Here is a 17,267-nt window from a genome sequence, read left to right on the forward strand (position 1 = left end):
TACACTACTGCACATTGCACATTTTTTTATCGCCATCACATTCTTACTGTCGCCCCCTGCAGTCAAAACGACATCCTTAATGGAAACCAATGAGTTAATAAGGAACCTCAAAATGCCCCAAACTAAAACACCAAGAGAAAGTGAACCAACAAACATGAAGCAAATTCCCTCACAATCAATTAGACTCATAAATCACTCACCAATCTTAAATCAATCAGTTTTTTCCATATTTTTACCCCATCAGTGCCAATTGGGGTGGTAAGTCTGTCTCTTAGGGTGGCAGTTGCCACCCTACGCCACCTCGATGAACCCGCCCCCGACTCTGAATTGCCTAGTGAACACACACACAAACAACTTTTTGAGGATTCTTATCACCATGGCAACAGAATAGTTTTGATGATGCTCTTTCCCTGCCAGCATGCAGGCAGGGCCTCGTCTGCCGAATCACAGCACAGATTGGCGCGCTGCGGCTTGTTACCAAGGGCGGAATCCGAGCAACCAGAGTGAGGGGGCCACAGATGGTTGGACCAATTGGCACTTTGAAGTGAGCCCCTGCCCACACTCACAACTGGCTTTTGCAATATTGATTTGAATGGATGCAAGCGAGAGAAAGCTAGTGGCCTATGAATAAGTAAGCCATGGAAAATATTGGCTAAATCAAAAGCTATTCAAACTGAATCAAAAATAGGGGGCCGTCCTTTGCTGATTTATGGGAGTGGACCACACTTCTGGGCAAAACAGAGGTGTTAAAGCAGTAAAATAAGAAAAATGAGTGACATCTAGCTTTACAAATGAGATTTAGTTGCTACCTATTTGTGAGAAGTGATGTCTTTCATTTGTACCTCTTAAAATGTATCCTCACCGTCTATCAAAAATGTGGATCTGATATTTGGCATCATTTGTCCCAAAATCCTTCAATTTTCAATATTTTCTGCAGCATTGGAAATCATTCAAAACAAAAATGCACCAGATTTTGTACACTAATTTTGATCAATTGCCTCCACTAACTCAAAATCAGTTTTCATTGTTATACTATACTCAGTAGCATGCTTACTCCATTAAAATGCATTTCCCCAGCCATTATGACTCACCTCATAACTGTAACTTCATCCAAATTTTGCAAATCATCACCGTCATGTACAAGCCGTCAATGGCAGCGTCACAGATGGTCCTCCATTGAAACTGCAAGTTAGTTGGACTCCATGTTTGACACTAGCATCATTTCCACAAGCGCCCGCCCTCTGTCGTCTCCCCTTCCCTCACCTTTCTCAGCCGTCCATAAATTCCGCCGCCCTTCTTAAAATCCTTCCGTTTTTCACGTCAAACTCGGCGGCTGGTTTCCCCCAGAGCGCACGGCGACATGGCAGACAAGGGCCGACGCCGACAGGTGACCGTAAACAATTAATCAACATGGTGACACCTCTGCATCTGGCAGGCCTAACGCAAGGAGGGGACCTGTCACCTGCAAAACAAAGCACCTCCAAGTACTCTTTCCCGTGCTTCATAGAAAGAAAGAAAAAAAAATAACAATTAGGTTCATAACGTGTCACATTCCACTGCTAGTCTGCCTATGTTTCCTGTTACAGAACCCAGGTGTATGTCGGGGGTGCTGCACATTGCACCTGCGTCTTGTCTCGTCTCGTCAGCAGACAATTAAAGGGAAAGGAAAGTCCAGTAAGTCAATAGTTGGATTTTTTTGGCTGAGAATTTTGTTAAAATTGCAATTTGTGCAAGTGACACAGGTTTTGATGACATACATATGCATGTGCAAACATTGTTGGGGTTTAGAATGAAATATGGCAGGTTAATTAGCTTAAATACATGGTTAACAATGAAGGAGGTCCCTCTTGCATATTTCAACTACAAATATTTGCAGGACATTTGGTTAATCAAAGGGTATTAATGTAATTTCTATTTTATGTGTACTGTAGTTTTCTGACTATATGATGCACTTGAGTATACTAAGTCAAAAAATATATATATTTAAGTTGCGCTAGAGAATAAATTTGATTTTTGGTAGAGCTGTTTTTTTTTATTTTATCTGGATTTAAGAAGAAACATGAGTAACAATAATAAAATGGAGAAATATTGGTTTAATAGATATTTGTTAACATAAGTTTTCAGATATTATTGGCCAGAAAATACAACATAGGCTGTGGCTGGTCAGAAAAAAAATAAAAATAGATAAGTCGGATTTAAATACTGGTCACAAGCCCACTGAAACTATAAAAGTTTAAATTGAGGGTTTTTGTCAAAAAAAAACAATAACTGCTTTAAAAAAAATGCCTTATCTTATTAAAACTATTTCCACCTAAAACTATCTTTCAAAAGACTTTCTTTATCAACAGGGTGGTCATTATGATGATATTTTTTTTGGGGGGGGAGCCTGTTGTTGTTGATATTAAGGTCCGGGAAGGTAGATTATGGCCCTACACCAACACTCCTGGGGATTCTAATAACAATGCTGGGGTCCCAGGGAGCCGCAGAGGTGCGAGAGCTGTCAGACCCTTTGTTTTCGGGGCCCACTCATTACATTACAATTCCAAAGATAAGGCTTCCTCCATAGGCTACAGAAAAACCCACGGAGGAGGAGCCATTGTTCTTCACTGCATGCTCACCTCACGCTTTTGTAAACCTACAGGAAACGCACTCCTGTAAAACGGGGGGGACGCAGGCGGCCCTGTGAAAAGATGGCGGCAAATAACAGCCCCTCGCCACAAGTAATAAGAGTGGCTCTTCTCTAAAGGTAATCATTATTCTGCCAGTTGGAAACTTGTGGGATGAGAGCTGATTGTGTTGGAAAAGTAGTGGATTGATACACACTGGAAGGATTTGGGTTGAGGAGTAGGGGAGTCTAAGGGGGGCTTTTTGGGGTGGGGATGGTGTTTGACTGCCTCTTACACATCATACTGAAAGTGTCACATGAGAATGTTGTGGAAAAAAATGAGGCACATGACAGAGGGGAGACACATGACAGAGTTGGTGCGAATTGGGAAGCGAAGGGGAGTACTCCTCGGGGAGTGTGTGTGTATTTTTTGGATTCTATGATGTATGAATTTGTGTGTTCCTAGTTGTGATCTTAAATTCATGATATGAGGAAAAGAGGATATAAGGAAAAGAGCAATAGTAAAACACAATGTATTCAGATCTGGTATTTTGTGTCCAAACAGATGAAGAGGACAGGAATGATTAAAAAAAAAGGCTTTATATTGTGACCCTTCAGGGATCCCTTTATTCATTATTGATGCAAGCCGCCATTTGTTTGTTTGGTTCTTTTTAATTCTGTAATCAAAGCGAGAAATGGGGTGAACCTTGTCAAAAATGGGCTTGTTGGCGCATTTTAATTATGAAGTTGATTGCGATTACTGTCAGTCAAAAAAAAAGGGAAGGAATAATAATAAATGAATAGGATCTTTATCTGGGAATAGTCATTTGCTTTTGAATGAGGTGGATTTAAATGCTGAGCTGTGATGGCAAAATATGGGCCTGATTTCTTAACTATTTCATTGCCATTGACAGTGATAGACGTCATTTTCGATTGGACGTCTATTGTGTCAGTGATCAATGCTAAGCTTACTAGTTAAATTGGATTGGACGTTTATTTCGCTCAATAGTAGCCAATAAGTTAATATTATTCAGAATATATAAAAAAAAAAAAAAAAGATATTTTTGACCCAATTCCAATATTTTGAAAACAAAGTGATTAGGCCTAATATAGAATTTTAGCTTTTGTTTGTTGTTTTTGTCTCATAACATTGCCACAGAAATATAGTCGTAATGTCAAACAATAAGTGTGTAGCGGTGTGTGTGTGTGTAAATCGAGTTTTGTAGCGTGACAAAAGCAGGCTTTAATTAAATTAAAGGTAAGGTGTTAAAGCTGTCGGCCAAAGGAGCACATAATGCGGTGCATATCAATGGCAAGTGCGGGTCAGGTCCCCCCGAGGTGCTAAACAAATGAGTGTGAATATTCAGCTTGTTCCCCTCCACTTAACTCTCATGACGTGGTGGTATTAGTGATGCCCACTCGGACACTGAGTATATTCGTCGTTAAGCAGAGGTGGAAAAAATAAGTTGTCCTAGCAGTGCTGGGATTTTGAATCTACAATGGGACATGAGTTGAAGAGGGAGGAGTCAAATTAGGTTTATTATGATTAGAAGTACTTTACTTTTATCTCATTGGTCGCCATAATGGCCTTGAGTGGGTCACTTGGCAGTATTTTAAACATATTAAAGTCAAATAGTGACACCTAAAATCCAGAAAACCCTCAAAATTCTATGAGGCAACATGAAGATCATGCCAGATTGTCACCAATTTTTGAGGAACTAGATGGAGCACCATAACCTTGTGCCAGATATTGATCCCAATGAAAACAAGTTGCCAGTCCTAATAAACAGCACGTCAAGAGTCGCCCGACCGCGGCGCGATATCGTCGCAACGGGACATTTCATGGCGGAAAACCACAGGGATATCGGCGCCACCGCAGGGTCTCCGTACATTGTATTTAGCATGTGCACCGACGACACACGTGTGCGCCGCTACGTGCATGGGTGCACATGTGAGACACTAATCATCTATGAGCTTGTGACTTGATGGTAGACAGTTATCTGGTCAATAACCGCTATTAGTGTTATTAAACACTGAAATAACAATTGAGATATTGTACTGAATAAATTTTCTCACATTGAAGACAACAATGGTCAATTTCCTCCTTGATTGTCGTCATTTTGTCATGGAAAATTTACCTTTTTTTAACATGCTCAAGTCACTGATGTCCATTTTTAAAATGAAGAAATTAAAATAATTTAAACAAATGTATGTGTATATATGTGTATGGATACCTATGTATATATATGTATATGTATGTATATGTGTGTATATGTGTGTATATGTGTGTATATGTGTGTATATGTGTGTATATGTGTATATTATGTGTATATTATGTGTATATTGTGTATATTATGTGTATATTATGTGTATATTGTGTATATATGTGTATATTATGTGTATATATGTGTATATTATGTGTATATTGTGTATATATGTGTATATTATGTGTATATATGTGTATATGTGTATATATGTGTATATATGTGTATAAATGTGTATAAATGTGTATATATGTATGTGTATATAAGTATGTGTATATATGTGTATAAATGTGTATATATATATGTATGTGTATATAAGTGTGTGTGTATATATACTATCACTTCAGTCACTGGTTGGATGAGGGTTAATCGGATGCCACTATATTTTATCGCTATATTTAAGATAAAAGAGAATTAGATATGTTAAAGAATAGTTTCATTATTTAAAGCTTCTCTGCAAACAGCATGTGTCTTAAAAGATGGAGCCCACGCTGCGTGGGGGCCACAATATAAGAGCAATGATAATTTTGGGCTTCGGACAGACCAAGTTTCCTCAAGGAACCTTGGGAACCCGTGACCTCTACTGGTGTCTTGACGCAGGTCCCCTTGGGTGCGAGTCAATCGTTCGGACCCCACTGAGCAGGCGGGCTTGGCCACGGCCCACCAGGGTCAGGAGGAGGACAGGAAAGAGGCAAGCCGGTGGCGTTCTTAAGGTCATACTAATTGTCGTGGACATACGCGGGCCTATAGTTAGACTGAGCTGAGAAGAATGGGGGGGTTGGCAGGGGGTGCTGATGCTGATACAGGTGTGGACCTTTAATTAAATATCACTGCAAAGGTTAATGCACACAACCAGCAAACTTAAACACATCTTCAAGTCTTCGACAGCAATTAAACCTATTTCCTCCAGAGGAAGAATTGTTGATAAAATAGTCTACACATGATTAAGTGCGCCTGTTAAAACAATTAATTTTTTTCTTTATGTAAAGTGTTTGGTGGAAGTATTTTTCAGACCATTAGTTGCATATTTTTCATAGTTCATGTACTTATAACAGTACAAAAACTGGTTTGCCCCACCTCATTTACACTGACCACTCACGTCCGTCCGTCGTATAGCCTATCCATCCGTGGTAATAAGCTCAAACTGCTCCCAGATCTGCCAGATCTCATCAAAACAACTTCAAACCAACAGAATTGGTATTTTTCTGCTTGAAATTGGACACCTGTGACAAATACAGAAGACAAGAAACCACTTTACAACAATGTACGATAAACACAAGGAATTTGAGGTCCATTCTATAGAAATAGGACCTCTTTTACAGCATTAGCCTTCCTTGCCCTTGCCCCAAACTTATCTTAGAAGGATCCTCGCCGTTTCCAAGGTTTCAAATGCAGCGGCATGCCTTTAAGTCGCCGCCTGACTGTGAGCGCAGACTCGGCCTCTTTTCACATTCACAGCTTGCGTCCAGCCTCAAGCTCTGACTTGGCCTCCCTTTTCCATCTAGCCTTTTGGAGCAGGGCCAGTATGGGCGACCAACGCCACCATGTTGACCCTGTTTCATAAAAATATCATCTTATTGGTTAATGAAAAACATTGATATTGAAAAAACTCATTATGCACGCAAATGAACGTCATTTTGTCTCATTTAGTGTTTCACAATGCTCTTTTTCAGTATTTCCAAGCATTACTTTTCTTAATTAGTCAAAATCCAGGATAGATGTACTGATACATTGTTCATTTCAAAGCAGAAAAAAAACACAGCTTGAGGAAAAAACCTCACGCTAGCTCATTTTCACCTTGTTGGGAAATTACTGTCACAAATGATCTTATAATTAGAACTAGCTCATCATTTAATTTGCAGTTGAATGTTGCAAATGATGTTAAACAAGACAGAAAACCCCAAAATGTCACCAATGACTGTGAAAACATGTAACTTATTAAAAAAAGTGACACCAAAGTTGAACTGTGCTTCCTACCAATTAACAAAGTTAGTTTTTCTCATCTCCATACAAACTTCAATGCTATTTATTTTGAGTAATAGTGTTTGAGAATCAACTTAAAAGCTTCTCTTGGTCATTGTGGCTTCTTCTTAAGATTTTGTTTATATATGCAGATTGAAGAAGCAACATTCACAGGCGGCTCTGTGCCGGCACCCTGCGAAGAACGGCATAATTAAATGTATTGACCTAACGGGATGCAATGAATATCCAACACACATAGTTGAGGCTAGGTGCACAAATAAATTCAAGCTAAGAGGGGAAAAAAACATTCATTCATTCAAATTAGCCAGCTCCAGGCCAAGCTGATGTTGACGTACAGCTTTTTATTTTTACGTTAGGCTATTTCATCTGGCTAGGTCCACTCTTATTTATTTTTTGTGTTTTACAGCCCTTCTATCTTTTTTAAATTACATTTTAATATTTCTTAATACATTCCTTTTTACTTTACATTGTACTTTATACTTTTTACTTTAATGATGAGTATGTTAATACTTTAGTCATTTTTTTCTGTTTATGTTTCATATGTACTGTTAACGGATGCACTTTTTTATTTGTATCATTTCTTGTGCTGACCTGGCCCCTGTCAAATTTTTTAAGTCAATGTGGCCCCCGGGGGCCCAAAAATTTGCCCACCCCTGGCTTAGCCTGTCGCTAATACTGAAGTGAAACATATCTATTTTTTTCTCTCAGCAGAGATAAGCAGTTCAGAAAATGAATGAATAAATAAGTCTGTTTTAATGGTCTACAAATATGGCCATTGAATCAGTATTGGAAGATATATCTAGAGAAAAATTTGATTGGGTACGATGTGGAAAAACTATCGGGACATCCCTAGAACGAATCCCAAAGAAGTACCTTCCTTTGAAAAAAATTGCAAGAGCCGTATGGAAAAGCATAAAAACACTTCACACACCCATCATCTCTAAAATGAAGAAAAAAACGTTTGAATGGCAAAGCAATTACTGGCACCAAATCATAAGGAAAGAAGAAAGATGTAAACTGGTGTTGTGTGAGTGGCTGTGGACAATAGCAGCAAAGCAAGAAGCAACAACCCCCATTTTCACACTACTACTACTACTACTACTACAACAAGAAGAAGAACCCATTTGCATGGCAGGCCAACGATGGCTGGCAGCACATTGTGATGTAAATACACTCATGAATCTAAATCCAACGTACTCTAAATTGTCCAATTCCAGCGCTCTTACAGTGCTTTCGATTTAGAATGCATCGGCATTAGAATAGCCGGTGAACGCTCACGTCAGGAAACACTCCACCAAGGTCTGGATTACTTTCAATTGCGCAAGCCGGGCAAAAAAGGAAGAAAAAAGACGATTTGAGGGAAAGCTTGTGAAAAATGGGCATTGTTGGTGGGCATCATAATGCGAAAAGATACGCTAAGTGGGCCATTAACAAAAGAAAAAAAGATTTCCTACCGTGAGTGGGTGTGCTTTTGAGGGTTAACACTTATCCAACCATCCTAAACTCTTCATTTTAGTTTACTACTTTGTATTTTTTCAGTCTCTAAAATATATATAAGTTTTCATAAAATCAAACTCGTAGTCATTTTTCAATATAAAAGTTACACTAAAAATCCCAGTCAAAATGCATTGGAGTTAATACACAAAAACAACAAAGTTTTATGCGATAACTACTTCAAGTTCTTAACCAATCAGTTCCAAGCATCAAATTTTGATTGTCAATCTTAAGCGTCAAAGCTACATCAATAGAATCATTCCCTGCGCGTTATATCACCATTTGAGTCCTTAAAACTACAAAAAAAAAATCTTCTCTATTGTGATCATCCTTTAGCTTTAGCTAGACAGAAGTGCATATTAAAAACCAAAAACAAGGCCATTTTTGAAGCGTGCAAAAAGAGCAGGCTGGCAGCCACGCCGTTGTCACGCGGGTGCGCCTCCCTCCTCACGTTGAGCAGAGGTGGGGCACCGTCCCTGGGGTCCACTATCGCAGCAGGTTAACCTGGCACTGCTTTTCCAGAGGACTGATTGCCAGGCCCCCCTGCAGCTCGAGGTAAACCCATAATTTTCCATCAGCGGGGAACACGGCTTTATTAGTAAAAGTAAGAGAGATATATGCGGGAGAACAGTGAAATTATGTTCAGTGAGTGAGGATGGAGTTAAAGACCTGTTCGTTTTGGAGCACTTATTCAAGGAATTGAGATTTGAAATGCTAGACAATATTAATATGTTGTGCATTTTGAAATATATTTTATCTGCGAGGTCATAGGAATATGAATGGGAATTGTAATTGAGCAAATGGCATTTTATATATTATGTTTTAGCATAATTATTTTACTTTTGTAAAGACTTATGTAAAATTACTTAAGAAAAATAGAAAACAAGAGAAAGCAGAAATATACAAATTACTCGCCAAGTAAATTACAATAAATGTTATAATTTTAAATGAATTTTTCCCCCTTTCATCGAGCGTTATTTGGCTAATACTCAAATGTGACTTATAGTCCGGAAAATACGGCAATTGAAATGCTACATATTGTGTCAAGTCATTATTGTTGAAAAAAATCTCAGTAAAATATATTTTGTATAAACCCTGGGAAATAATTAGTAAAATATCATCACTTAATGACAAAATCCTACTATTTCAACAGATAACACCATCAAAAAAACAATATAATTGTCCACATATTTGACATTTAGGAAGCTAACAACACCAAATATCCCCCCAAAAAAACAGTTAAAAAAAAACAACCAGTGAGTGGTAAAAAAGCAAAAATGAAAAAAATAAAAACGCTACAAGTTGGAGGGCAAACAAGAAGAGCCGTATGGTTTTCAAGGTCCCCATTTGTTTTTCGATGTTCCATGTCAGGTCGGTGAGCCGAAGACGGTTCAAAGGCCATCGCTGGGATTACGGCACATGTAAGGACCACATACTGTGGCTTGACATGTCCGCCAGCTTACAGTGCATTTTTCTCTGACAAAGGCGGGTCACGCACAGCCAAGAACGTAGAAAAACGCTTTCAAAACGTACATTGGAAGAAGAGCCAAGTTTGGAAGGAAAAAAAAACCTCCACCCTAGAGGTTATTTTGTTAAAGGGGCATTTTTGGAAGGTTGACAAAGTCAGATCGCAAAGTCAAGCGGGAAAATCAACCGGGAATGGAAATGTGATTGGAATCAAAGTGAAAGGATTTCTGATTGGCCATGGCATCCTTTTGATTTTTCTTAAAGTGGACCTCAGAGAAGAATAAAAAAAAACCTTGGACATTGTTGCTAGTTTTGCTGTTGGATTTACGCCTTGCATTTTTCAGACTACAAATCCTATTGGTGGAAGAATACAAAATGAAGAAGTGATAAAACCTAAGACGCATTTTTTGGTGGCCAATTTTGTATTTGATCAAAAACCAAGAAAAAACATTTGTTAAAGTAACAAAAAGGTTGAAATCACAGTTTTTCAGATAGCTGTCTTTAAAAAAAACTGCCGTTAGTGAAATTCGATAGATAAAATACTAATAAAAAACGGAATAGACTAAGAATTTATGCATTCAACCAGAAATTGAATGTAAACTTTCTATCTTGAAAGACTAGTCATGATTAAAAGCCCATTTTGATGGCCTCCTCTGAAAAGCTAACCTCCTTGGCCAAAGTCGTTAGGTCTCACTCAAAAGGTGCTTAAAGGCTTCTTTAACGAGGCCCGTTTGCCGATCAACCGTTACTCCGCCGTTAATGAGCGGCCACGGTGCACAAGGACACGCCGAGGGCCGGGTGGTAGTTACCGATCAGCATGGGAGCGCCGTAATCCTTCCGCGGGTGAACTCATCTGTCTCTATGTCCACTCCACTCTCAGACGTGTGCTAACATGCCATAAACGCTCGGTGCCGGGCTCTCGCTCTTTCTCGGCCGGGGGCGCCTCGCCACCAGATTAGAGTCCCCAAAGGCAATTTCATTCGTTGCCCTATTGACTCTTTAGTCAAAAACAAACGCATCTATCCCAGGATTTCTCTTACTCAAGAGCAGTGTCATCCCAACTATGGCCAGCTCATCAGAACATGGAAAAACTATTGAATATGACCCACACAAGTAGCTTAAATCAACCTACATTCTACTGCACTTCCCAGCTTCAACACTAGTTGGAGCTCGTCATTGTAGCAGTGAGGTCAAAAAGTGACATGTTGAAACCCTAATCTTATCTATCCCATCCAACAACAGCACCCTGAATTGTTTAACTGCATTATGTAGTTTTACATAATTAAACATATACAAGCAGAAAAAAGTTTTGACAGTCCTTATTTATATCGTAAAACGACACTAGAGGGAATTTCTCATTCAATCTGTTTAAAGTTACTAAATCCGAAAATGGAAGCCACCAATTCCCATTTTTTTCCATACAACCATAAGTGGCCTTCTGTCTGATTTAAGAAAATTTGTCAACCATCGGTAGAACGGGAGCTCTCGTCCCCTTACTGGGAGGGCAAAGCTAGCTTCGGCCCCCTCCACCCGCCACTCAGGAGACGGAAGGTGGGAAGTAAACTGAGGCGACACCCCTGGAATTCCTGGGCGCCGTGATACACATACCTCATCAACGCCTACTTTGCACGAGGGGGGTTTGGGGGGCAGTAGACGGGTTGGCGTGTCACTCAAAAGTGCTTAAAGATTTTTTTTAGGTTGGGAGAGGATGCATGTTTATATTCATGACTGGCAAAATGAATGCAGATCCTTCCAAAATATATTCATCAATCTGACAGCACTTGATTTGCACGAGATACACTGACATTGTTTACATCTTAGCAAACATCACCATTCATAGTCATATTTTGTCAAATCTAGTATCTTGCAGTGTTAGGTGGATTTTTCCACAAAACCATGAAGGACAGACGCTTTGTCAGATTTAGTAATGGAAGAAAAATCACGACAATTAATTTAACAATAAAATTATGTATGGAATATACAGCTAGCACCTGACAAATGTTCGGAAAAGTTTGAAGTAGCGGATAAGATATTGATTTATCAGACACCTGGGTTTAATCAATGATACATAAAGTCACATGACGAGAGTGAACGGCCACATTGACATGTTGAGTGCTAACTGACTGGTCGTCAATACGCTTACTGACCAGAAAGGTCTCTTCATTGTCACAAGGAAGCAGAGGAAGAAAAAAAAACAGAGGTGAAAGTCAATCAAATTAGTTCCTTCCAACCTAGTTGCACAAGAAGACCCTATCCAAGGCAATATCCATGGGGGTGCTATGAGAGCGGTCACCCACGGAGAGGCTATTGCTGTTCAACCTGAAATAACCCGCAGGACTTTTGCACAAAACCAAATAAAGTACAGTACATCTTTAAGACGACAAAAAGGAACCGATGTAGGAGGGCGGAAAAATGAAAGTTTATTATGACTCATTTGCATGCGACAAGGCCCATACTAATGTGGTATTTGTTTGTCTCCTCTGGTGAATGGACCCCTCCAAAGAGCCAAAAAAGCTTCGAAGATCGCATTGATAATGACTAGGCTAGCAAGAGTCCACCATGGTGGTCGCAGCTGGTTTGATCCCGGTTGCGCTTTCATTTGGTTCTCATTAGGTAAACCTAAAAAAGACGCTTACCGCTGACGACTCTTCGGAAAGTTAAACATTTGATGGGGCCTATTTGTGCATCTCAAATGAAATCGACCCCAATTTATCTCAAATATATATTACGTACAGTATATTTTCAAATATGTGTTAAAAATAGATTTCTTGTTGCAATTATTTGCCCTGCAGGGAGCTACAGTCTATAGTATGCAAGTTAATACAGTCCCGATACTTTCATTTTACGAGAAAGTCTAGTATGCAGTCGTATAATGTAGAATACAGTAGTACAAAGTACTAGTGTAGAGTAGTGTCGTATATTGCGGAGAACCCTAGTGTGGTGTACAGTAATCTAGTGTAGTGTAGAATAGAGTAGTGTAAAATATATAGATAGAAATATATATAGAGTAGTGTAAAATATATTAGTGTACAAGAGTACAGTACAGAAGTGTAGTGTATAGTCATGTAGTATAGAATTGAGTAGTATAAAGTGCAGTAGTGTCGAGTACAGCAGTGTTATTTAGTGTAGAATACAGTAGTATCAAGTACACAAGTGTGGAGTAGAGTAGTGCCGTGTATTGTGGCGAACACTAGTGTAATGAAAGTATTGTAGTGTGTAAAATAGAGTAGTATGAAGTACAGTTGAGTAGTCTAGAGTACTATAGTGCAGTGTAGAATACAGTAGTGTAATGTACAGTAGATTAATGGAGTACAATTGTGTTGTGTGGAATACAATAGTGTAAAGTACAGTAGTGTAGTGTAAAATACAATAGTGTACGTAGTACTATATATTGCTGTAGTGTAGAATCCTAGTATGGTAGATTATTATTTAACATGCTGTATATGTTATGTCTCGTATTGACAATATACTACATGCAGCAAATATTTTTGACATGCAGTCTACGACCCCCCAAGTGGGGAAGCATTCACTGACGAAGCAGACATTTTAACGTGGAAATAAGTTCTGTTGTGATTTTGAACGGAATAAGCTCTTGCATTCTGTCAACTTGAGAAATCCTACTCGCCTCGCCCAAGGTGGCCTTTCACAGTAAAAAAAATTCCCAGAGAGCCCCTTCTCCTCCCAGAAAAAAAGATGCAAAATAGCCATAAGCTTTGTTCCATTACCTGCCAGCCTTCTCTATAAAAACAAAAAAAATGCACCACCCAGTCACCGTCCTTCACGGGGTGCCTCAGGGCACGTCTCTGGTGTGTTTGAAGATAAAAGGCGGCAAAGTATAAGCGGCATGTTTACAGGTGTCGAGGAAATTGAAAATTTCCTTGGCCGAGAGTGGTGTGGAATGGAGAAGGAAGTTTGTGTGGGTACCTGGCGCGAGTCTGGCTTCTCTCGAGGACTCACTCACGTACAACCTCCAAAACAACAGAAGCCTCAAAGTCCAACGCAGTCCAACTCCTTCATTTTCTCTTTGTTATGTGATTTCAAAATACGGCTCCTATAAGAAAAACAATAGAATTTATCCCAGAGTCCAACTTTCACCATCATAAAATATTTTTTTAAGACCCCTTATTATGGGTTATCACCTCATTAAATCTGAATGTATGGCATTGTTGCAAAGCAAGACTTTTAGGAGCGAAAACATATAGAAAATAATCCAGTAAAAATGTAAATTTTAGGGTGCTTTTTTTCCCAGAAGCAGATAAAAAAAATGCGTTAGTAGTTCAAAAAGTCCAACTAAATTTTCTTAATATAGATATGTATTCACAAAAAAAGTCATGTAAAGGACTTAAAGAACCAATAAAAAAATATTTAGAATTTTTCGAAAGAAGGGAAATCTCCAAAATAGAGTTGATTTTAAACACTGTACATAACTTACAATGTTTTTTGCTGTTTTTTTCCAGGTATGCAACGCATAAGCAGGCCAATCCATGGGTCCTTTCTGGCTAATAAACCTGCAGTTAAGCAAGAAAGAAAAGGAAACAAGAGGTTAGTAGAAATCATTTAAAACTTAGTGTTTGCCAGCAAAATTATTAAAAAGAAAACTGCAGAATTAATGTAAATCAATGGAAGATATTTAGGAAAATAGGAACAAAACACATTTAAGTGTAACTGAAACAAATTTGCACTGCACTTCTACTCTGAACTAAATAACCAGGATGAAGAAACTAGTCAAGTCTTTTGATGGCATAACAATAAGACACTCAGTCAAGCCCAGTGCGTCATTCACTCTGCGTCTTTTCCTTCTTTTCGGGCAATCCGGTTCAAGATTGGAGGAGAATGTTTATGTTTTACAAATGGGAGGCGCTTCCTTAAATGAGTAAAACAGCAGAAGTGGGGGTGTGTTGTATGCTGGGTGTGTGTGTGTGTGTGTTGTTTGTTTCTACAGTGTGCCAGGAGAAGTGACAGAAGCACCGCATTCATGTGTGTGAGAAAGGCGGCCGCAAATCTCAGGATGAAAGTCGACGAAAGGGGGATGGCAGCTTTTGCACAGGAAGGCTGTGAAGCTCTATGAGAGCCTTCCCCCCCCAAAAAGAAATTAAAAACAGGCACACACCAGGTATGTAACGTTTTAGATTTCTTATAATCTGGAAAAATAATGAAGGCCTATAAAAAAAAAATCTGAATCAGAAATAGCCAATCAAAATTTGATTTCAAAGTACTCCATGTTTTATATATAAATTGGAGTTGATGGCAATAGGGAAAAATTGCAGAACATCAAATTATTGATGATATCCATTATATGATGCTTCAATATTTATCACCTAGTGAAAAAATGGTAGTTTTGTCAATATAGGGTTAATATAAGGACACAAACCTGTCTTAAAACAACATAAATCACCATGACAACAACATTCACTATTGAAAAATTATTCAAAATTTCAGATTTTACTGAGTCAGATTCAAAATAAAAACATTTAAGCCCCCAGATGCTGCTGCGGGCCGCATGTTTAGCAACCTCATTGATGATCAGTTAAATAAACGCCAACATTTTTAAAAAGTGACGTCATAAAACATGTATTTTTAGTGCCAAATGGGAAAATAAAATGACATCAGTGTCTGATTTTCAATGTTTTTTTTCTTTTTTGGTAGGTACTTGCATGATGAAGATTACGGGATAATCCCAAATAGCAGAGGGACTTTATCGACGCAGCCCAAACAAGAGCTTGGCTCCCAAGAGATTACAGTAAGATCATTGCACTTGTATAAATGCATCTTAACCATATTTAAATGTATTAGCTGCATTTTTATTCCACGTCTACGGTTAAAATTGTCATATTTATGAGGGATTTGCTGCTTGTTTAATACCACATTGAAAAATACAAAGCAGGTTTTCAAAGTGTAAAATGATCTATTGATGCATTGTGACTATGATAATATAATAGTGATAAATATAATGCATCCAATTGTACGGATGATTAGGTCCATTGGAGAAAAACTATGTGATACTCAGAATTCTGACTTTAAATTCTCAGAATTTGGACTTTGTTTGCAGAATTTTTACTTTACACTTAACTGAGATTTCTGACTTGTTGTTACCGTGCCAACTCATTTGCATGAGTAAATATGTCATTTTTTTCTTGGAGATTGATCAGTAGACCAATTCCTTGTTTTCTTGCAATAGTAATTCAATTTCGCCATTTCATTCTGACACGTTTTGACGCATGCGTGCATGTGTGTGGGCAAACAGGTGGGAATAAGCACACCCCCGCACGCACACAGACGCCTTAGCTAAATGACTTCACAAGAGTTTTTTTTGTTTGTTTGTGTGTGCCAATGCTGGAGATAACTACTTGGCCTAATAAACGTAGACAGGAGAAAATGAAAGAATATTATTGGGCTAGATCAGACATAATAGTACAAAATTGGCAGAGAATATGACCATTTAAAAAGTTGTCATGAGAAATGAGGGGAAATGTAAAAGAGGCTAAAAATAAAAGAATATAAAATGTAAAAAACTCACCTGCAGTTGTAGTACTGTATTTGGACGTAGAAAACTGTGAAAAAAAGGTTAACGTTGGGTGACATTAGTGGCATGTGAAGACTTTACTTACTTAAAATATGTTGGTAATCAATCTGGATTGAAAATCACATTCAAACATGACAAACTTTGGTACAGTTTTGATCAATCAAATCGCCTTACCTTTTTAAAATACAGAATCCCACGAAGATCAGTTGCATTGTTATCTATAGCTGTAATACATTTAGACAAAACAACATCAAATGATTCTTTCCAGACATAAAAAAATGGCAGTACTTGTGTAGAAATCTGTTAAAAGAAAAATGACATTGTATGACATTATTAGCATTTGCACAAGACTTTTTCAAGAGTTTAGCTCATTCTAATCAACTTTCTTTCCCAAATTACAGAATCCCACCAAGACCAGTTGCAATTGGAGCAGTGGGACTTCCCGAATATTGAAGAATGTCAGTGCGTGCGTAATAAAGTACGTCTGTAAGGGAAAGAAGAAGAGAGAAGAAGAAGCAGATCTAGCCTTCAAGTGTGGATCGATGAGCCCAGCAGGAGCAGGACAGGAACCAAGCCGCATGCGGACCCACTGAGCACAAATGACCTTTTGCCGCTTCCCGCCCCGTCGGAGGTCACCAAGCCCCTCCCTTGCTTATTATATAGAAACCCAGAATGTCGCCGTTCGCTTCGGTGTCAACATCCGCTCTTCACATGGCGTGTCACAACCACAAGTTCAAGTTCGAGTCCCTAGACCACAATCCGTCAAAGTCTGAAGCCCAGCTTCACTTTAGTAGAAACAGAAATCACCAAAATTGGTACAAGTTTGAAACTATACTCAAAATTGAACATTTTCTGCTTCCAAAAACAAATGGTACCTCGATTCCTGTACAACAAAAATTCAAGACTACGAAACATAAGTATTTTCAGAATG

General features: G+C 38.6%; 2 long non-coding RNA genes across 2 annotated transcripts; one reads left to right on the top strand and one right to left on the bottom strand.

Moving 5' to 3' along the window:
- The first annotated feature begins 1,037 nt into the window (after nucleotides 1-1,037).
- On the top strand, nucleotides 1,038-17,091 carry LOC144204007 (uncharacterized). The gene is made up of 5 exons (XR_013327808.1): nucleotides 1,038-1,674; nucleotides 14,271-14,355; nucleotides 14,756-14,926; nucleotides 15,460-15,553; nucleotides 16,738-17,091. It is a non-coding gene; the product is annotated as an uncharacterized LOC144204007 (long non-coding RNA).
- Nucleotides 1,084-13,868, bottom strand: LOC144204006 (uncharacterized). The gene is made up of 4 exons (XR_013327807.1): nucleotides 13,738-13,868; nucleotides 5,947-6,422; nucleotides 1,264-1,462; nucleotides 1,084-1,182 (listed from the first exon to the last, which is right to left on the bottom strand). It is a non-coding gene; the product is annotated as an uncharacterized LOC144204006 (long non-coding RNA).
- Nucleotides 17,092-17,267: the final 176 nt, after the last annotated feature.

The sequence above is a fragment of the Stigmatopora nigra genome, chromosome 11 (assembly GCF_051989575.1).
Source record: "Stigmatopora nigra isolate UIUO_SnigA chromosome 11, RoL_Snig_1.1, whole genome shotgun sequence".
Lineage (NCBI taxonomy): Eukaryota > Metazoa > Chordata > Actinopteri > Syngnathiformes > Syngnathidae > Stigmatopora > Stigmatopora nigra.